The sequence below is a fragment of the Pteropus medius genome, unplaced genomic scaffold, assembly GCF_902729225.1.
Source record: "Pteropus medius unplaced genomic scaffold, Ma_sr-lr_union100, whole genome shotgun sequence".
In the NCBI taxonomy this organism is placed as follows: Eukaryota; Metazoa; Chordata; class Mammalia; order Chiroptera; family Pteropodidae; genus Pteropus; species Pteropus medius.
The window spans coordinates 12,693,585-12,716,044 of NW_024347791.1; the positions used below are offsets into that span (position 1 = coordinate 12,693,585).

Sequence of the window (22,460 nt, forward strand, 5' to 3'; positions counted from 1 at the left end):
TAAAGAGAGTTCAGTTATGCAAACTTACTCCCAAATAAAAGGATTTTGTCCTATCATTAACAGCATGAGAAACGTACATTGCCATTGGAATTCTAATAAATATACACTAACTGGCTCTTTTCCTATTTCAAAGATGAAGGAAATTCAAAGCTGGATACCTTTGGTTTGTCTCTATTTTTTAAAAAGACCTCCATTCCTTTCAAAGCCATGAATAAGAGACCTTCAGCTTCTGAAGTCATCGTACCTGTGACCTAAACATATGGAGAGCCATTGTTTCGTGCCTGCATGTGGAGTGCTAAAGAAAACCCATTGGATTTCAAAGAAACTATGATCTAGCTGCCTTTAAGAATAAAGGTAACAAATTTAAATGGAAAAATAATTTTGACATGACAAGGACATGGGTGGTGGGGGGTTGGTTACGGATGGCAAAACCCCCTTTAAAGTATAAGATTTAGTGTGTTTTAGTATAGTTGCAAAGTTGTGTAAACTCACCACTACCTAATTACACCTACATTTTGTTACCTCCTAAAGAGCCCCTGGCAACCACTAACCTACTTTCTGTCTACATTCAGATATGTGGAATAATACAATACGTGGCTTTTTGTGTCTCACTTCTTTCACTTAGTTTAATGTTTTAAGGTTCATCCATGTTATCGCATATACCAGAATTTCATTCCTTTTTAATGATGAATAACATTCCATTGTGTGAATACACCACATTACCTTTAATCTATTCAACAGCTGGTGGACATTTGAGTTGTTTCCACTTTTGTCTATTATGAATAATGCTGCTGTGAACATTTGTGTACAAGTTTTTGTGTGGGCGTCTGGTTTCAATTTTCTTGGAATTTATATATACCTAGAAGTGGAACTGTTGGATTATATGGTAATTCCATGCTTAATTTTTTGAGGAACTTCCAAACTGGTTTCCACAGTTGTTCTATTCTACATTCTCACTGGCAGTGCACAAGGATTCCAATTTCTCAACATCCTTATATATCCTTATCACCTGTCTTTTTTATTATAGCTGTCCTACTGAGTGGAAGTGGTACCTTTGTGATTTTAAATTGCATTCCGTGATGCCTAATGATGTCAAGCATTTTTTTCACATGTTTATTGGCCATTTGTATTTCTCTGGAGAAATGCCTATTCAAATTGGGTTATTTGGTCTTTTTATCGTTGAGCTGTAAGAGATTTTTATGTATCCTGAAAACTAGATACTTATCAGGTATATAATTTGTAGATATTTTCTCTCATTCTGTGGGTTGCTTTTTCACTTTTTTTTCAATATACAATTTTTATTGCATCTTTAAAATATCACAAATAAGTCTGAGGAATCATCAGATGTCTTGGTGCTTTTGTAGCTGGAAAACTTATTCATCAGCCTGCTGAACTGTTCCTTTTTCAGAAACACAGATACCATCCCAAAATTTTCTGATATTCTTGTTTTTAACTGTTGTAGCTTGTTGAATCACTGCAGCTGAATTTGACACAAGTTCAATGTTGTTTCCTTCAAGAATCAACTCATCTTTCTAGGCTTGAGATACTGAACAAGCAACACGTGACCTCATCCAAACCCTGTAGATGTATTTTTTGCCCAAGAAATTTTGGGTTTCAACAAGAGAACCACTTTCCTGAATAACAACATTGTGGGAGATGTGAGCATATACAGACCTCACCTTGTAATGGAAGCCCAGTGTAATACCCTTGATCATGTTCTGTACATGACTACAGATAATGTGAACAGTAGCCAGTTCATTTCTATTTCCCCAACACGTCAGCCAGAACCTCCTTCCTTTTCTTTCCAAGAAGACTGAGTTCTACATTGATGTGACCATGTCCCTCTACACTGACGTGACCATGTCCCTGGGTGTCTCCAGGACCCTGCACAAAAACTGTGTGTCCCTTCAGGGTGATAACCACATTTTCTGGAATGTTCGGCAGTCTGATTGCTGAGAACGGTCTTCATCTTCAGAGTAGATGCGGCAAAGAGCGCCTTTTCACTTTCTTGTTGGTGTTTTTTGAAGCACTAAAATTTTAAATTTTAATCAAGTCAATTTATCTATGTTTCATTAGCTGCTTATATGCTGTGTCATATCTAAGAAACCACTGCCCCAATCCAAGGTCATAAATATTTATATCTATACCTTATTCTAAGAGTTTTATAGTTTTAGCTCTGATTTTTAGGTCTTTGATCTATTTTTTAATTAATTATGCATATGGTGTGAAAGAGGGATCCAACTTCATTCTTTTACACAGGTGGATATCCAATTGCCCTATGCTTAATTTTTCTTAATATTCAGTGGCAAGATTGAGCAGGGGAGCTGAGGAAGGTGTCTGCCATGAATAGTGATCCTCACTGTGCCCACTGGCCCCAACCAGTAGCCGAATCTGACTGTGGAAGGATGGATTCTAGAAAAGGACCTCATCACCTAAAAGCTTCCCAGTGCTCATGAAAGCTTTCAGAGATCCCGAGCATGTCTTTGACCACTGGCATAAGCATCATCAAATTCCTCCTGAATCAGTTAAACACAATGCAACTTATATTCTGGTGCTCTAATTTCAGACCATAATTAATTATATAGAGCAAACTCGATGTTTCTGCATTTCATATTCAAGATATGTGAAGAAAATTGCATAAATACTGCATAAAGGAGCCCAACAATATCAGAGAACTAGCTTCAGACAACAAAAGTTTTAAGCAAGATGGCTGCCTTGAGAATTTCACAGATCCCGTCAGCTAATCCTCAAAGATACACTTATATCAGGGTGAATGATTCATTTAATGATCCATCATCAATAGTGGGAGGTAAAACTGCAAGATAGGCTGAGCCTGACATTAGTAGGATTTTTTTAAAATCACAGTACAAGAGCCTGTGTGAAGATACAGAAAAGCCAGAATAAAAATATAACTCAGGCATCTAAGAACCTTCAAATTTCAGAAATTGTGAATCACAAAAGACTCTCAATATGGTTTTTAAATAAGTCTCAGTGTTCAATGACTGCAAATTCTAATGTTGAGGGTATGTTGGTTAGACCTGGTGGCAGGAGACGAGTGTGGGTAACTAAGATGGCAGATTCGGGAGCTTAGGTCAGAAGCCGGTGTGTGGCACTCAGAAGGGGTCAAAAGGGGTCATTGTCACAAGGAGCCATCTCCAGAGCAGGGAAGGGACATGGGAGTAAAGCAGATAAAACCAGGAACAGATGTTCTCAGAGACAAGGAGTTATTTGGCCAGATGCCAAAGTAGGTCAAAGCCAAGGAATAAAAGAATATCTGCATTGGGCCCAGACTCAATTCTGTTGGGTTTTATCCCTGTCTATTTGCATGTTAGTATTTTATACCAAGATATATTAATGGTGCTACCGGAGACTTTCTCTTAGTGCTGCTTGTAAATTCTTTGAGGTTTCCCACAGAAGAGCCCCCTAAGACAGCAAGAGTGATAATAGTGCTATTTTCTTCCTGTCCAGAAATATGTGCATACCTACTGTGCCCTTGACAACTGGCAAAAGCACTTCATCAGCCAACATCATTACCACCAACTACAAACAATTTTTGAAGTACGATAGTTTGGCAGATCCTTATAACACAGGGAGAATGAGGATATTGAACATATACATCAAAAGGCAAAGATAGGTAGCAAATAATAAGAGCCATCATGAGAATTCATATAATAAGTGGGACAAGAGAGTACGATTGGCAGATTATAATGTGTTTGGGGAAACAAAGCGAGTTTCGCTGAGAATAGAGGTCGGATTTGAGTCTTGAAGGCTAGAGGGGACTCAGTCTAGTGGAGAAGAATGAGGGGGTGGCCCCATATGTGCAAAGATCTAAAGACTGAGTTCACATTTTATGCTCAAGCAACCAGTTTTTCAGAATAGAAGTTTTGAAGATGGGTGATAAATTTAGAGAGCTACATTGAAGCTAGATGGCTAGAGAGCTTTAAATCTCAGGCTAAAGAAATTAGACTTTATGCTGTCGACAATGAGAAATTATTAAAGTTACCAAGCAAGAAACTGACAGCTTCAAAGAGACATTTAAAATATATTAGTATAGCAACTATGCAAAGAGGAGTAAAATTCTCGCTCTTTGACAAATGAGTGCCCAGAGGCTATGTGTAGGCCCTTACTGTGGAGAAAAGGGGGGATTGAGAAAGAATCTACAAGAAAAGGGTGGGTGGCTTCAGTTACTAAACAGAGAAAGCAGGCAAAACCTTAATTCAAAGTGGGCGGCCGTAGAAGTGATTGAAATTTGCAACCAACGTAGAGACTCGATGAGAAAGCCCTCAGTAGTGATGACGCTGGGAATAGAAAGGAAATGCTCTAGTTTGGTGACTCTAGAAAAGAATTAAGGGTAGACGTTAGCAGTTTACTTCGTATGGAGGGTGAAAAAAAAGAAATAGACTGGAGATTATTTCAAGGCTTCATGCCTTATGGGAAGAAGAGTGAGTGGTATAACTGGAAGACGGGAACCCAGAGAAAGACCTACTTTGGGGTGGAAATGAGTATCTCAGTGGGTGAGTTTGTGGCGAGGGGTTTCTAACTATATGAGATGTAAGATCAAGGCTCAGAAGAGAAGACAAAAGAGAAAATGTGGCCCTGGGAGCCACCCACGGAGAGTCATATGAGATAATGCTGCATCGATAGAAAAAGAGAATATAGAGAACTAAGGGCATAGAAACTCATGTAATATGAAAGAGGTTTTAAAAAAAATAGTATAAGATTAACTTGCTTCCCCAACGCCATACACTAGTGTAATTAGTTGTCAAAGTATAACATCTCAGGGACTGAGTCCCAGAGTTGGGAATGGGACAGCACACAGAGGAAGTGAGCCTGGCATGGCAGCCCCCCGGCCACATTCAATTTACTCTTTATGTTCAGAATGGGTATTTCCCTCCAAGGACTAAGACACAGCTTGATGGTTGATCTTTTCTGATTATCTCAAGAAGGATAAATTTCCATTTTCTATGTTCACATTTAAAAAAAAATCATTTAAAGAAGTATTTATTTCATTTCCATGATATTTGCTTCTTACTGTGCAGAGATATTAGTCTGGCAGTTAAAGCATTTTTCCTGAACAGAAGCAAATGTCAAGTCTGGATCAGTCAAGGCACAGCCAAAAGGTTTGCTTGGAATTGTAGAACACAAGCAAATCTTGCAACTTTCCGGGAAGAGAGATGAGTCAAAATAGTCCTAGCTATAATAGTTTGGCAACACTGGCAAAGGTTCTGCCGTTAAGTGCTCCCTTTACAAAGGAAATTAAAAGTTCAGAATTAAAAGGACAGAAGGTACAGAAGTGTGTTTTCTCCAATATTACATAGAAATAACAATGATAATATAATAACTTTATAATGACGGACTTTTTTGACTTGATATTTATGAACTACTGCCTACAGAAGTTGTAACATAGAGCTATAAAACTATGGAATTCTTCAAGACACTGAGTACCAAGGTATTCGCACACGTCCTTACCAACTGGTCATATTCATTTTTATGAAATGGAATTTAAAAAAAGAATATTGTTTTTTGAAAATCAAGTTGCTGGTGTGGAACAGGAGATATCCTATAATTGCTTTCTCAAGATTCTTGAGGGCAGAAAACAAAGACCGGCTGATAGCAGCTTCTCAAGAAATGTTTGGAGACTGAATATATGACTATTTTAAGAGGTAGGCAAAGTGCTTTCTCTCACTTTCATGACAAAATTTTGAGTGGATCTGTTAAAACTAATTTATTGAAGTTTTTTGTGGGTCTGAATTTATTCTCTATTTATAATACATTTTACCATTACCTTTTGATTTGCACACATGTGTACACACACACACGCACTACAAGATGTTGTTCCATACTTTAATTTCTATAGAAAGGGTGATTAGGTGTTACTGAACAGTCAGAGACTGTCAGTTTGCTCAAGAACACAACCAACATCATTGTCAACAAAACACTAGGCGCTGTTACATAGGAAACCTTTATAAATTCATTCAAACCAGTGATTTAAACATAATGCATAAGAATACATGACAAAACTTGGAGAATAAGCCAAAAGAGGATGACTTCATCAAAGGCTAATGAGGCTATTACTGTTATGTTAAGCAAATGGAAATAACTTTAAAACATGAAAAAACCTCTAGAACTGTCTAGCTAGATTTCTCAAACACCTACCACAACCTTGAAGACCATATGCTGTTCTGGTATCTTTATAGAGTTGGTTTAACTTCTATTATTGACAGTGATCTCTCTATTTCACCACAGCAGTTGGGATGGTACCTGGTGGGTTCAGGAGTGATACCATCTCTTTCTGTTGACTGAGAGAAAAAAAGAGGTCACTACCTTCTAACAATGTCTCTCAAGGACTGAAGGAATCTCTAAGTTCCTCCTTCAGGACAGAAGCAGCCAAATCCTTGCTCACAGCCTCAGTTGTTCCTCATCCTCTTTTGCTTCCAAATATTGCAGAATCCCTACAAAGAGTTTAATATACTAAGACATAGAGGAAATACAATTGTGAGGTTTCAATAAAATCAGAAGTCACTAAATATTCCTATATGTTATTGGGTTTGGGATTTGAAGTTAGGGGCTACAAAATACTCTCATGTCTCACTGATAGCTGCTCGTCACTGAGAGTCTTTGCCTCCCTCCTGGCCCCACTTCCCTTTTACTGACTCAGCCCATCTCCTTAACGACCGACAACCTCATGGTGGCTTTTCCACTTACGTTTCTTGCTTAAGACAACAAAAGACATTTAAATCGTAATTCCTCAAACGTGCCCATTGCAACCCTAAATTTCAAAGACATTTATTCACCTCCCAGCCTATACAGACTTTTTCTACCTTGTGATCTTTTAACTTACTCTATTTATCTTATTATTTCATTTTTTTTACTCCTGCTATCTTCAATCCACTTAATTTATTATAATAGTCTAAGAAAGCAAAGTGTTTTGGGCACTTTCATAAGTAGTAGAAAAAATTAAAACAAAACAAAAGAAAACCACCACAACAAGCTGAGCTGCACTTATTATTTTATTTATAATTCTCTTGAAGCTTCTTTTTTTTTTTTTTTCCCAAAATACTATATACTATGTACTTATTCCTCTATGTTGCCATCTGCTTTGCTGATCACATGGTCAAAATATAAACCAGAATGAAGGGACACAAATTCGTGCTTCTGGTCCAGATAGAGTAATAGAGACCCAATTTACCTTTTGCCTAAAACAACTAAAGAAAAAAATGTACAGCAGTTTGAATGAAACTATAGTTTGCAAGACACTGGAGGTCAGGCAATAAAGGATGGTGATACATGAAAGAGGAAAAATAACAGATAAACCCTACAATTTCTCCAGCTTACTGCATTACGAGCATTTCGAGGCCATGGTGCAAAGAGGAATGTGAGGTGAAATCTAGCAAGTTCCCTAAGTTGAGGAGACAGAGCTGAGAGTCCAAAGAGACCAAGGCATCTAAAATTCACAGGACAAAATAAGAGAGAAAAGTAAATGGCACAAAAAGAAAACTCAGGAGATCTTCAGAATGTTGCTCTTGAGGATTCAGCTTAGTACTGATCAATGCATGTATGTAAGGAAAGTACCTGAGTCCAACAGAAGAATTACTTCAAGGAACTAGAGGTAACACTTCTGGGCACCCACACAAGAACAGAAATAGCACCTATTCCCACCAGCCAGGCTAGGAAATCTCAGAATTTATGGGGCATTGTGTAGAGTACACAAAAGGGTCTTGTCTCGGTAGTAGGAATTAATTAGCCCCAGACTGTGCACTGCTCTAATCCCAACTAATAAATCTTAAAAGCAAGACTTGAAAAGATCACAGTTAAGTGAATTAACTATCTCACAACAAATATCAAGAAGATTTATTGATATTTGAGATTTATTGATATGGAATTCAAATATATTCAACACCTAAAAAAGTAATATTCGCAATGTCTGACATCAATCAGAAATTAGCAGACAGGCAAAGTAGCAGGAAAACATGACTATAATGAAAAGATAAGTCAATCAATTGAAACTGAGCCAGAACAAATACATATGATGGGATAGCAAGAAAGGGTATTAAAAGTCATTAAAACAGTATATCATGTGTTCAAAAAATTAAGTAGAAATATGGAAGATATAAAAAAGACCCTAAACAAACTTCTGGAGATGAAAATTAAAAGGTGTGAAATTAAAAATTCACTGGATAGGCTTCATGGACTATTAGAAGTTACAAAGCAAAAGATTAGTGAATACAAAACATATCAATAGAAACTATCCAAAATAAAACACAGATAGTAAAGAAAAAGAAATAAATGGAGCAAGTTGCCTAATATACATGTGATTTTGGTCCCCAAAGAAGGGGAGACAAAAAAATTTTTTTGGAAAATAATGTCAAAATTTTCCAAATTTGTTGTAAACTATAAAGCCAATGATCCAAGAATCTCAATGAACCCCAAGCACAGGAAGCATGAAGACTTCACCAAGGCACATCGTAATCAAACAGCTCAAAATTTGTGAAAAAGAGAACATTGCAAAAGTAGCCAACACACACACACAGAGAAAAAAGGTGTTAAATAAAGAGGAACAAACCAAGTATGACAGCAGATTTCTGGTCATAAGCAATGCAAGTGAGAAGACAGTGAAGCAACATTTTTAAAGTACTGAAAGAAAAAGATTTCAGCCTGGTGGATATCCTTCAGTGTTTCTTATAGTAAAGATCTTTTTATGACTTAAAAGTCTTTATTATATCTTTCTTTTTGAAAATGTTAAAGGAATCCATTATATCCTGCCTACAAGAAATGCATTTTAAGTATAAAGAGACAAGTAGGTTAAAAAGTAAAAGGATGGAAAAAGACATATTGTGCTAACAGCGGCCAAAAGAAAGCTGGAGTGTCCATGTTCATGCCAGAAAATGGAGAGTTCAGAGCAAAATACTGTACCAGATCATTTCATAATGATGAAGAAATCAATTCATCGAATGTGACATAAGAATCCTAAACATTTAAGCACCTAATAAAATTTTAACGTACACAAAGCAAAAGCTGATAGAATTGCAACAATAAATAGAAAAATCAAAATTATAGTTGGAAACTTTAACACCTTTCACTCAATTGTTGCTAAAACCGGGAAAATCAGTAAAGAATATAGAATATTTGAACAATATAATCAACCACCTTGACCTAATTAATATTTTTAGAACATTACACCCAACAACAACAGCAAAATACCTATCTTTTTCAAGGGCAAATAAGATATTCACTAAGACAGATTGTTCTATGGACTGTAAAATAAGTAACAAATTTAAAAGGATACAAAGAACACAAGAATGGTTTTTAACCACAAAAGAATTAAATTAGAAATCAAAAACAAAAAGATCTCTAGAAAATCCCAAAATATTTGGAAACTAAATAACACACTTCCAAATAAATCATCAATTAAAATAAAAAGAAAAATTAGAAACTATTTTGATCCCAATGAAAATGACAAAAAAAAAATCAAAATTTTCAAGTTCTAAGCCTCTAACCAGTACTGAAAAGGAATTTTATAGCACTACATACATATATTAGAAATGATGAAAAGTCTCAAGTCAATGACCTCTACTTGTACTTTAAGAAACAAGAAAAAGAAAAGCAAATTAACACAAAGTAAGCAGAAGAAAAGAACTAATTAAGACAGAGTAGAAATCAATGAAATAAAAGAGATAATAATCAAAAAACCAAATGCTGGTTTTTGAGACGAGCAATAAAATGGATAAAACTCTAGCCATACTTATAACAAGAAAAAGACAGAAAACAAAATTTACCAGTATCAGAAATAAGTACGGTGAGTATATCTAAAGATTTTGCAGATAGTTAAAAGATGATAAGAGATCATATACACAATTCTAGGTCAATAAATTTGTCAATGGAGATGAAATGGATATATTACTTGAAAGACACAAACTACCAAAGTTCACTCAGAAAAATATAGATAACTGCAATAGCTCCACTGCTTTTAAAGTTATTGGATTTGTATTTTTAAACCTTCCTCACAATAAAATTCCAAATCCAAATGGTTTCACAGGTTAATTGTATCCTACCAAATATTTAAAGAAGCACTAAAAATTGAAATCATGTTAACAAAAGCATGATCCATTAAGAACAAATTTGTAAACTGGAATTTGTCAAAAGTAAAAAGTGTCTAAAAGACATTGTTAAGAGAATGAAAAGGACAAGTCATGGGCTGAAAGAAAATATTTACAAATTATATATCAGATAAAGGATTGTATCCCAAATACATAAAGAACTCTCAAAAACTCTAATAATGATGATAAAACAAAACAACCCAATTCAAAAACACTAAAGGCCAAAGATTCAAGCAGATATTTCATCAGAGAAGATATTCAAATGGCAAATAACACATAGAGAAATTCAACATCATTAGCCACTACGGAAATGCAAATTAGAACCACAATGAGAAACCACTACACTCATTTGATAATGGTTTAAAAAAATAATTTGTTTCAAAAGTCTAAATTACTCATCGTCAAGAACATGGAGGAACTGAGGCTCTCATACACTGCTACAGAAAATGTATAACCATAAAACCACTTTGAAAACAGTTTAACAGAATCATAAGTTAAATGTACATCCACTATGATTCAGCCATTCTACTTGGTATTTACCCAAAAGAAGTGGAAGCATATGACCATAATACAATTTGTACATGAATGTTCATTTTAGTTTTAATTGTAATGGGCAAAAACTGGAAACAACCCAAATGTACATTAAAAAGTGCACAGATTAACCAACTGTGGTATATCCATACAAGAGAATACCACTCAGTTATAAAAAGTGATACTGATACACAATGAATCTCGAAATAATTATTCTGACTGAAAGAAATCAGTCAGAAGAGTACCTACTGCATGATTAGATTTCTATGACATTCTAGGAAATGTAATCTAAAGTACAGTGACACGAAACAGATTAGTTGTTTGGGGAGATGGGGAGAAGAAGCAGGAGTGAGGATTATAAAGGGGCATGGGAAATATTTCGGGATGATGAATACGTTCATTATCTTGATAGTGGTGATGATTTCATGGTTGTGTGTACATGTTAAAACTTATCAATTTGAGTGCTTTCAATATGTGCAGTTTTTTATGTCAATTGTATATTTCAATAAAGCTGGTTTTTAAAAAAAAAAAATCGAGTGACAGAGCAGGCTATGAGTTATGGCCAATGCCATGGCAAGCATTAAGAAGAGGAAATAAATTTGTTTCTAGAAAAATCTTGTTACCTGAGGTGTATTTCATAAAGTCAGGTATAAAAGGACTACCAAAAAGAGAAAATTTTTCGTTAAATCAATATTTGAAATTGTAACATGGCTAAAATAATCTCCTCTCTCAAATATTCTCTGAATGTTCCTTTCAAACTCTCTAAGATAAACTACTCAGTGAACAGAAAGTCTCACATCTCATCTCTCTCTGACTCACTGGGTCCACTCAGAAGTAAAATGTGGCAGGCAGTGTGGGAGCCACAGATATGCCACCTCCCTAGAATGAGTCACAAGTTTTAATCTGCATAGCCAACTGAGTTTCTGCTTGGAAAAGAGATAAAAATGGGAAAATTCCTAACTGTTCCACATCAGCAAGTGTAATATAGCAATGCCACAATCTGTCTAAAAATCTGTTACATGCATAAGGTAGAGTCTCTGCCAGTTCCATCTTCATTTTTTTAAATGCAATGATATAGTAAAGAACTGCCCTCTGAAGCTCTCCTGAACCAGAGCATACTATATATTCATTGTTTCTCTGCTTGATTTAAGCCATATTTCTTAGTTACTTAAACAATACAAATTGAAATATAACATACAATGAACTATATAACTAAATAGCCAAGAATTTAGTAATGTTTAAAAAAATAGTGTATCAGTTACTGAATCGTTAGGATATTTCCTTGGTTTAGCATTGTTGTGAGTCTGCCAAGAACTTTTGCATATACAAAGGGACACAGGCAGATAGCTTTGAATCTAACATGCAAAAAGCCTTTCGACCTCTTCATACACCTACAGTGGTCACTGACATTGATATAAAACCAGAGATACATGCCCAGGAATCTCGGGAATTCAAAGTGGGTGAGCGAGTGAGTGAGTAAGAGAGTGAGTGAGTGAGTGAGTGAATGAGTGAATAAATAAATAAAGAAAGTCTCTTTTGGGATTCATTGGGTTATACTTAGAAATAAGAAAATAATAGTTTCATAAAATACTGTAATAATGTTTGCTATTTACATATTGCAGAATCCGATGACATGTTGGTAAATGTTTAATAACTGGCTTAGGGGAAAGGAGGCAAGCCCTGGTTTGTAGCATTTGCCAGTTTTTGTAGTGTAAACACTCTTGCCATGGCAGATTTCAATCTGATTTCGCTGAATGCAAAGTAAGGAAGAGAGGCACACAGTCAGCTCTCCTGAGCTTTAGCACAAGCTGGTATAAGCACCCCACTATTTCATGTGTGACCATGCTAACTCCAAACCTAAAGGAGAAATCAATCAAGTTTCTAGGATATGCCTAGTGTTTTATTCTTTGTGAATGAAGTTTTTTATTGAGGTATAATTGACATAACATTATATTAGTTTCAGGTATGCAAAGTACTGATTCAATATTTGTATATATCGCAAAACGATCACTACAATAAGTCCAGTTAACATCCATCACTATTCAGTTACAAATTTTTTCTTGTGATGAGAACTCTCAAGATCCACTCTCCTAACTACTTTCAAACATGCAATACAGCATTATTAATTACAGTCATGGCTGCACAATACATCCCCATGACCTGCTCTATTTACAACTGGAAATTTGTACCTTTTGATTACCCTCACCCATTTTGCCCACCCCTAACCCTCCACCTCAAGCAACCAGCAATCTGTTCTCTTTATTCACAGGTTTAGTTTTGTTTTTTCATTTTTTTTTAGGTTCCACATATAAGTGAGATCAAAATAGTATTTATCTTTTTCTACTTGACTTATTTCACTTAGCATAACACCCTCAAGGTCCATCCATCCATGTCATCACAAATGGCAGAAATTCAATCTTTTTTTATGGCTGAATAATATTCCATTGTACATATATACCACATTTTCAGTTCTGAAACTATCTTTAAATCTGTGACAACACATTTCCATACCCCCTCCCCCCGCCAAAAAATGATCTTTTTGATCATTTTGATATAGGAGACATTACCCATCATCAAATATTTTAGATTTCTTAATGTTGAAGAAGTCAACAAATTTGCTTTTTCTTTAACAGGAATATTTATATGTTCAAACTCAATTCAAATGAAATGCTTATTGTGAGTCCCCAAAACAGTGAAAAAGGAAAGGAACCAAACAAGACACAACATTTTAATACTGATTTTAAACAGAAATTAACCTAAGGCAACTTGTTAGTAAAGGGGGACGATGGTTAGGATAAAGTCAAACGTATCTCCTGTCGCTGAACTATGTGCCCCACCTTGAAGCAGAGGTGTGGGCATGTGCTTGCATTTCTGTTTGGGGGGAGGGTTGTTTTCCAATAATAGGAATTAAGAAGGGGAGACCAAAAGCCATCTTTTTGTGGTGTTTTCCACAAAGAGAGACTTTCTTCAAAGCTGAACTTTATAAGGAAATCTAACACAAGGAAATAAACTTATCGAACTGGAAGTTCAACAAAAGGGGCAAAAAACAAGAGCAACGACAGCTCCAGCATTCCAACACAACTGTAGCGAAGAAATAATAAAAGGAGTAACAAAAGAGCAGACATATACCCAAGTTCTGAGTCTGACTGCAGCTGGAGCACTGAGGGGTCTGTGTCCCACTGCAGGGTCCTAATCGTGCAGCACAAAGGAAAAAGAACACAGAGAATTAACAAAAGGGGAGGGAAACAAACCAAACCAAACCATGTCATCATCAAGGCAATGGCATATACGATACATACACAGAACATCTCCCACTTCTTCGCCCGCACCCCTTCCATCTCCTGGTGCAAGGAAGACCCTGTGAATATCAAGCACAAGAGGAAACAAGGAGCCATCTTTTCCTTTGATATCTCTTTGATATTGGAAGTTATGGTTGTTTTCCTGGAAGGAAGCCCAGAGCTAAATATTCAGATTCCAAACCCTCCGCCATCCTTTTTTGTTTTGTTTTTTTCACTGAAGCTTGATTTGAACACGTAACCTGTTTCACGTATCTCCGACACCCCAGAGCCCATCCGCACCTGGGAGCACCACGCATCTCCCGTGCAGTGAAGAGAACCAAATGTAAGTGTGCAAATGGACCAGAGCAGGAGCATCTGGGGAGTCTGGCCAAATGGAGCGTGACTGCAGGGCTTGAAGAATAACTGGCTCCCTCTGGTCATCTACTGCAAAATCATGCATTCGTTTTCAAGGACCATGGGTATTTTGGTGTTTTTATTTATATATTACACCAAGATGGTCTCCAACCATACCATTTGTCTCTAAGATGCCAGGGAATGCCAGGGATATCTTACATCTTTTTACTATTTGAGCAACAAAAAAATAGCACAAAGTATCAACAGTTACCCAGGCTTTCAATTTCTCTTATTATTTCTCCTTCAAAATAAGAAGGGATAAATAGATCTTCTGTAAACAGAGGGCACACAGGACCCTTCTTGGGCAGACTTTTGCACGTAGGCAGTTAAGGTGAATCAGGCAGGAGGTTATCTAGCAGGCAACTGATGGACAGCAGGGACTTTGAAGTCAGGCATCTGAGATTCATATCTTGCCTCTGCAACTTATCAGCTTTGTGACATTGGGCATGTTGCATGAGTTCTCAACACACTATTCTTTTGCTTCCTCTAAGTGTGGCCCACAGACCAGGAGCATAAGCATCTCTTGGAAGCTTGTTGCAAATGCAGAGATTCAGGTCTCACCCCAAACTCACTAACACCACACTAGTTTAATAAGGTTCCAGGCAATTCGTGGACACCTTAAAGTATGAGAAGCCCTGTACCATTTCCTTGTGCATTAGGATTTACCATAGGTTATGAGAGAATTTATGACCTGGCCTGTAGTTATCTTCATAACTTATCTCTAACCACTGTCCACCTCCCTCACTGTATCCTCCATGTGTCCTGTGTCCTCCTTAATGTTCTTCCCATGAGGAGCTGTGTGGCTTATCATGCCTTGGCTTAGTCCATGCCCTGGCTCAAATGTCACCTGCTCAGAGAGGTTTTCTCCTTATGCTGCCCTATCTCAAGTAGCACTTCTTTGTCACACTTATCCTTTTCCCTTATCCTGTTTTACTTGTTGAACTGATATATAATAAATATAAGTGCTGTGGAGGTAGTATTGTTTTACTACCTCCACAGCACTTATATTTATTATATATCAGTTCATTTATTACTGTTTGTTGTTTGATCTGGACTTAAGCCTCATAATGGTAACAGCAGTTATATCCTTAGATTACAGAGATATGTGCATACAACTGTGCCCGGCATACATGCTTATATAATACACTATTAGTTCAATCAATTGATAGATGGATGGATGGTCTCCCTCTGGTTTTCTAAAGGGATTACATACAATTATCCCTATAAAGCACAAAGTAACTAATTGATAAACAGTAGCTGCCCCTACTACTAATACATCCACTATATCTACTACCAAGGTTTCTTTGAGTCAATGCCCTACCTATCTGACAGACGCCACATAAGCTCTTCCTGCAGAGGTAACAGAATGCGGTGTCACAGCTTCTCTTATTAGCTCTGGCTGTACTCTTGTTCCCTTACCTGAATACTCTGAAAAAGTGACCACTAAAGTCCAATGAGAATACTAACTGGTCACTGTTTCTTAGAGTTTCTCAAACTTTAATGTGCATCCAGATACCTGGAAATATTATTAAAATGCAGATTCTGATTTAGTAGGTCTATGGCACTTCTAACGGGCTCCAGGGGATACAGATGCCACTAGTCTGTGGACCACACTTTGAGTAGCAAGGTCTGGGCTTAAATTTAAGTGGCTCACAAACTCTGACATGGATCAGAATGACCTGGAGGGCTTATTAAAATACAGAATGCTGGTCTCCAACCCCAGAAATTCTGACTCAGTAGATCTGGATCAGAGCCTGAGAATTTGTATTTTAACATGATCCCAGAAAATCCTTACAGCTGACCCCGGAACCAACTTTAGGCAATGACAAGGCTGGACTATTGCTTTCATTTGTCAGCAGATACAAAGTATCACTGATCCTCAAATATACCAGCATCTAAACACATGATTAACTCAAGCCTGGCCTCAGGCCCAGACCACTTTCAGACCAACTAAATCAGAAAGTATGGGGTGGGACACAGGCATCTGTGTTTTGGAAAACTTTCCAGGTGATTCTAATATGCAGCCAGGGGTGAGTACCACTGCCCTGGGCTCACTCTCTGCTCAAGAAAAGCAGCCCTTCCTGGTTCTGGACGCTGACCCCTCCCCTCGTTTCAGATGGTAGAAGTTACGGCAATTCGTGTTTGCCATTCACATATCTCTGGGGAATCAAACCTTTTATCATTAAGGCATTTCTTTGGTTGTAGACAGCAGAGCAGCCTCTGGCTCTGGCTGACTGTGAGACACATTCCCTCATAAGGGGTGGAATCAAATACTTTGCCCTCAATTTGCCTTGAGGTTTCTCATGGAACAACCTTTATTGACCTTTTCCTCTTCTCTCAGGCAGGTGAAGAATGTGGCAGACCCCAGGAGGTCCGGCTGTTCCGTTAAATATCTGACAGCTCACCTGAACTCATTGTAACCCTTCAGAAGTAAAAATGATGATTCCATCAGAATCACTCCCTTAAGAGGTCCGCGGATTAGCAGTCTGACGTTCGCATTTACTCAGCCAGAACAACAAAGGTGGTCTATGCAACTGACCTACCACACTTCTGCGCCCCGCCCCCCTGATCACACATATAGTATTCAGTAAAAGAAATCATCGTTATTGTCAGTAATGACCAGCAGGGTAAGGAGTCAAGCCAAGGATGCTACCTCATGTGCTAGTTTTCGTTTTTCCTTTATCATCTGTGGGGTGGTCAGACTTGCACAGAAGGCACTTTTTCTTTAAAAATGAACTTAAAGCCCATACAATAAATGGGCAAAGGTTGCTTGTGTTTCCAAAGGTAGCCTAAGAAGGTGGGTTAAACTTTTGCTGAATTCCTTCTGTGAAAACTGGTGGAAAGACTTCTCCAGAGATGGCAGCACCTTGGAGAGGGCCCCGCTCAGGCCTAGAGTGGGGTTAGTGTTCCCAGCTCTGGTAAACACTGTGTCATCAGGAAAGTCTTCCGTCCTCAGTAAAATGAGGATATAGGCCTAGAGTCCCTTACAGGTCCTTTCTGTCTGATCTTTTAAAACATTGGATGATTATTAAACTGCCTTTCAGCTTTCTCTTCTCCAACTGGTATACTTTTATTTAACCTATTGACATAGGTCTTATTTCCAACCATCTTATCAAAGTTACTGTATCACTGAAAATAAAATCATGGTTTTCCTACAGCTTCTTGGACAGTTTGAAACCTTACTAGGTAATTTATTTTTAAAATGAAAGAATTAGTGAAGTTTTAAGTAAATATATATGGATATAATATACTATCACAAAATATTTTCATATAGAAATCACCCTGCTTACTATAGTATATTAGTTCTAGTTTTCAATCATTTCTGGAACAGACCAATCAACGCATACAGGGAGAGAATATTTTTCATAACAATCTTCATTTACTCATTCAATAAATATCAATTAAGGAGCCTAATGTGTAAAAATTCTATGTTACATGATTAAAAGACTGCTCAAGGAAACTACCACACTTATGGAAAAATAAAGCATAAATAGTTTAGCAGAACAAGGCAGAAAGTAAAATATATCATGTAAGTGGCACCACAGGTGAGCTGTGGGACATGGGACTTGCGCTTAAAAATCTTACATTTTCGTAAAGGAATGAGGCATAAATATTTATACCTAATGATATACGGATAACATATACAAGGAAAGGTAGTTCTTATCGCTTGTGTAGGGCCTGGTACAGTTTAAAGTTTCAATCAAGATTAGCTGAAAAAAAATAAATGCCATCAGAAAATTAATAATAATGATAGCTATGATTTCCTTTCAGTTAGTGTTTACCCCGTGCCAGTCAGCCTGGTGTTGGACTGTACTTTTATTAACCTTTAGAAGCCCGAGCAGGAAGACACTCTCCCTCTGAAAAGACCAGGGATTCCATTCAACTTGGTTTTTGAAGGATGGGGTATGATCTGAACATAACCAACTCACTTTCATCAGTGCCTAGTTTATTAGACTTAGGTGGCTGATTTAGTTTACTACATCTAAAAAGACTGTCATATTTTACATGCCAATTTACCAATTCATCATGAGAACAATAACTGCCAGCACAGCAATTATACAAGCCTCACAAAGTCTTCTCTCCTTGATGGCCAGCTTCCTGGGAAGCCAGATGAGTAGCAGTACCTTTGGAATCAGAACAAGGAGAGCTGAATGTTTAGCTCCTACAGCTCCTCCTTCCCTATCCCCGACTGCGTCTACATCATTCAGCCAGGCCAGACATACGCCCTCACTGCTGCCAGTCTCCACTTTCCTGAATTCCTCTGATGGCCAACCGAACCCCTTGTGACTGATGTAATCGTTCCTAAAGGTCAATTGATTTTGTCCAGTGTTCCTTCATGGGAAACTATCCCGGTTTTATTTGTTTGCTTATGTTTAAGAGTTGCATTTGTCTGCATTGATCAGTTTTAGGTTATTTCTTGGGTTAACTCTCTGAGAGTCTAAGGAAGGATCTCTGATCTGTCACAGGGATCCTGCTGTTGGCGCAGATCCTGAACGACCCAATAATTCCTTTCCTGCTCCGGACTAAGGAACATCATCATGGTTCTATGGGCCCAAAATTGGATTAGACATACCAATTAACGTCACATTTCCCAACTCTGTTTCCAAATACCAGGTTACAGAAGTTTCCCGCATCATGGAAAATAATCATTCACTTATTTGACTCTAAATATGCCAGACAATGCAGCCTCCAGCATCTCATCTAAAAAGGCCTACCATGTCACAGTATACAATTTGGGGTACGATTTGTTTTTAATACTCCTTTTAAGAATAGACAGAACATCAAAATTCTTTGAATTAGCAGCGACCTACTAAGAAACTAATAGAACTTTGCACTTTAAACCGTCTGCCAATTCATCACTATCATCGGTCCAATTCTATTTGCTCAGTTTCAGTTTATTAGATAGAGTGAAGTAGAAATTCAAAAAACAAAAATAAAACAAAAACAATCCCTGGTCATCTGTTGAAAGCATAATTCAGAAGTAAAAGATGATGTCCGGGCTGCATGTACTTTACTCTCTGATGAGTGGTTAATTTCTTCCTACTCAGCTATTACCAAAATAGCCAGGTTTGTGGTTTCCATTCTTCTTTCCACCTTTATTAGACCTTAGAATATAAAGCCTTAAAACTCTTCTCTAAAGAATGTCTTTGCTCTTACTTCTTGTGGGCTTTGGTTATAAGGAAGTGATATCTGATAAATATTAGGAAGGCAGTGTTCTGTCATTTTTTAATGCTAACACTCAATATGGTTGAGGCACTCTCATACATTGCTGGTGGCATTTAAAATTAGTACAGTTCTGGAAAGCAATATGCCAATATATAGCAAGAATCATAAACACAGAATTACTCTTGGACTAGTTTTACTTCCAGGAACTCAGCCTACAGAAATAAAACATTGCAAGCAATAATAGTAATAACAAAAATAATGGTGATGGCGGCTGTGGTGGTGGTGGTGGTGGTGATGATGATGATGATGATGATGATGATGATGATGATGTGGTGGTGGTGGTGATGATGATGATGATGATGATGATGATGGTGGTGGTGGTGGTGGTAGTCCTGGTGAGACTTCAAAATCATCAAATCCCAAGAACAATTTTAACAGGGCCCTTATTCTTTCGTACCCACAAAGATAGGCATTTCCCAATCAGTGTTACTTCTCCTCCACTTCTGTACTCTAACCTTCGGCGATCCCATCATGTGCAAAGATCTTCTGCACAAATAACCCCAAAGTCCTGATGACCATTGAGCTCCAATTCCCACCTTTTCACTTGACTTTCAGACATATCCATCTGCACACCAAAGCCATTTCACCTTTCTTGTCTCATCGCTCTTTTGTTTCCTTTTCCATTCCCGCAACCCTCATTTCAGTCCTTTTCTTCAAATCAGTGGTTCCCCAAACTAGCCCTCAGTTCTCGAAAGCATTATAAAATTGCAGCGTCCCAGACCTCACTTCAGACCTATGGCCCAGGTACCTGTGTTTTGAACAAACTCCTAATTAAATCCAATAAATAACCACCAGGTAAAGGAGCCAGGGATCTCAACTATCTCAAAGGTGATACTTATCTCCCAGTTTCAATTTATTATTGCTCAGTAAAATGTATTCTACAACCCAGACTTCCCCCATCTTTTTTTGTTTATGCCTGTCCCATCATCTGGAAGCCCTTTTTCCTATCTCTACTTATCCAAAGCATGTGCATTCTTTAAGGCCCACCTCAAATGGCTTGCTCTCTAAATATATTTGTCCTCAATAACCTCATTCAGAAATAACTTGCCTTTCTATGAGACAAGAATAGAGAAATATCTGGGCCTCTTATTCCACAGTTCTCTCTGCCAATCTATAATCTACTTGACCTCAATAGTAGCCCCGTATCAGGGTTTAAGACCAAGTCTGAAGATGGTCTGTAGGAGGTAATGAGCACTGTTACAAAGCCCAAGGGCCTCAGCATCAAGCCAAACACAGTGCTAGTCCCACTGACAGTTTGCCCTGAGCCCAATAAATGGATTTCTGCCTTGTTTCTGTAAGAAAATCGTCGCCTTGTACCTCAGTCCTATAACGACTGCCCATAGTTCTTCTCGAGGAAAGTCCACCTTCAAGTAATGTGCCCAGCAATCTTGAATTTCCTTGCTTTGGCCTGTGTCTTCATGCCTACATTCATCTTACATCCATCCTACCCAGATTTTTGCAAGCTGTGCACGCACATAAGTATGTGTGCACACACACACAAGCAAATCAATAGACATTTATCAAGTACCTAATATGCATTAATTTACAGGAAGCAGGCTCTTTAGAAGTAAGAAGAATTCCTATTTGCATATTCCAGGCAGGTTTAACATTTAACATTTGTTGTGTATCTTGCACACAATAAATTCTCAACTATTTATTGAGTGACTAGATGAATGAACGCACAAACGGTCTTGACTTGCCCTTTCTGCAGGTAGGTATGAAGTGTTAGGGCAAGTTGAGTCCCAAAGAAGTAGTTTTTACTTTATATAAAAAAATGAAAGAATAAATCAGGGCATATCTACCCGATTCCCTTCATCTTTACCAAAGAACTCAATGTCATATGACATGATGTCACCCCACAGTCCCAGTAAAATTTTCTGACTCACTTCCACATTGAAGGGTAGCCTATCTTAAAAATTCTGACCATAATGCTGAAAAAAGAGAAGTCCTACTAGCTTCTCTACCAAATGAACTTAGCAACTTTAGATCATCTCTGAAACACGTGCATTGGAACCCAACTTTTCACATTATATTTTTTCTCTCTCTAAGTTGGAGAAACAGCTTGAGGACAGAATATTGAGCTCCCAAGTCCCAAAATTTCTCTGTCAAACAAAGCACTAGTCACTAATTAGATAAAGAAAACCCTTTGGGCCAATGTGACCACAGTGCCAAACAGATAATCTCTAGTAATGTCATACTCAAATATCTATTTTTCTGAGTGCCATTTCCAAAAGTAATATACTGAATAATTAGGACAGTTTAAAATCCAGCATATCACTCAATCTGTCTCAATCATTAACATGATATCAATTAATCAAGATGGCATTTAAATAATGAGTTAATGTTTTACTTCCCAGTCTCAATTATTTCCTTCCTTAGGACTGGCAATGATGATAATAAAGATTTTCTGATGTTAAGAATAAAATTAGAACAGTGCAATGTATATTAATACCAGGCTATTTTTTTAAAAGCCTTTTTCTTAATTTACTGTGTGAGAATCTTCCCTGTTGCCTAACATCAAAGCCTTAAAAACAGAATGGACCACAGTAAGCCATACAGGAAGTCCATTGGAGCTGGATTCAAAAAAGAAATGTAAGACTTCCCAACACAGAGCTGCTGTCAAGCAGTTTCTCCGGAAGAAAGCTCAGCCGTGTCTTGCTAAAACAGATGCTTACTGTGCTACTATAACCGTATGGGTATACACAGCACACTCTCCCGAAGACAGAGGGATATCAAAAATGTTTAATCGGTTAATGTGCTACATAAAGAGAAAACCATATGGTGTACATTTTATTTTAATTTTCAAAGAGATTGACTTTTAACCAGCCTTGAATCAGTGATATTGGTCTCCTTGAAGTCCAATTAGCTGATAGCATCCTGTCGACTCCTCTTTACATAATGATAAAGAATTTTG

At 37.4% G+C, this 22,460-nt stretch overlaps 1 protein-coding gene and 1 pseudogene across 1 annotated transcript in view; both read right to left on the reverse strand.

Moving 5' to 3' along the window:
• The window catches only part of DYNC1I1 (dynein cytoplasmic 1 intermediate chain 1), a 276,198-nt gene that overhangs the window by 211,127 nt on the left and 42,611 nt on the right, over nucleotides 1-22,460 (reverse strand). The gene's annotated exons all lie outside the window — the stretch shown is intronic.
• LOC120615001 (60S ribosomal protein L9-like) lies at nucleotides 1,374-1,969 on the reverse strand (annotated as a pseudogene).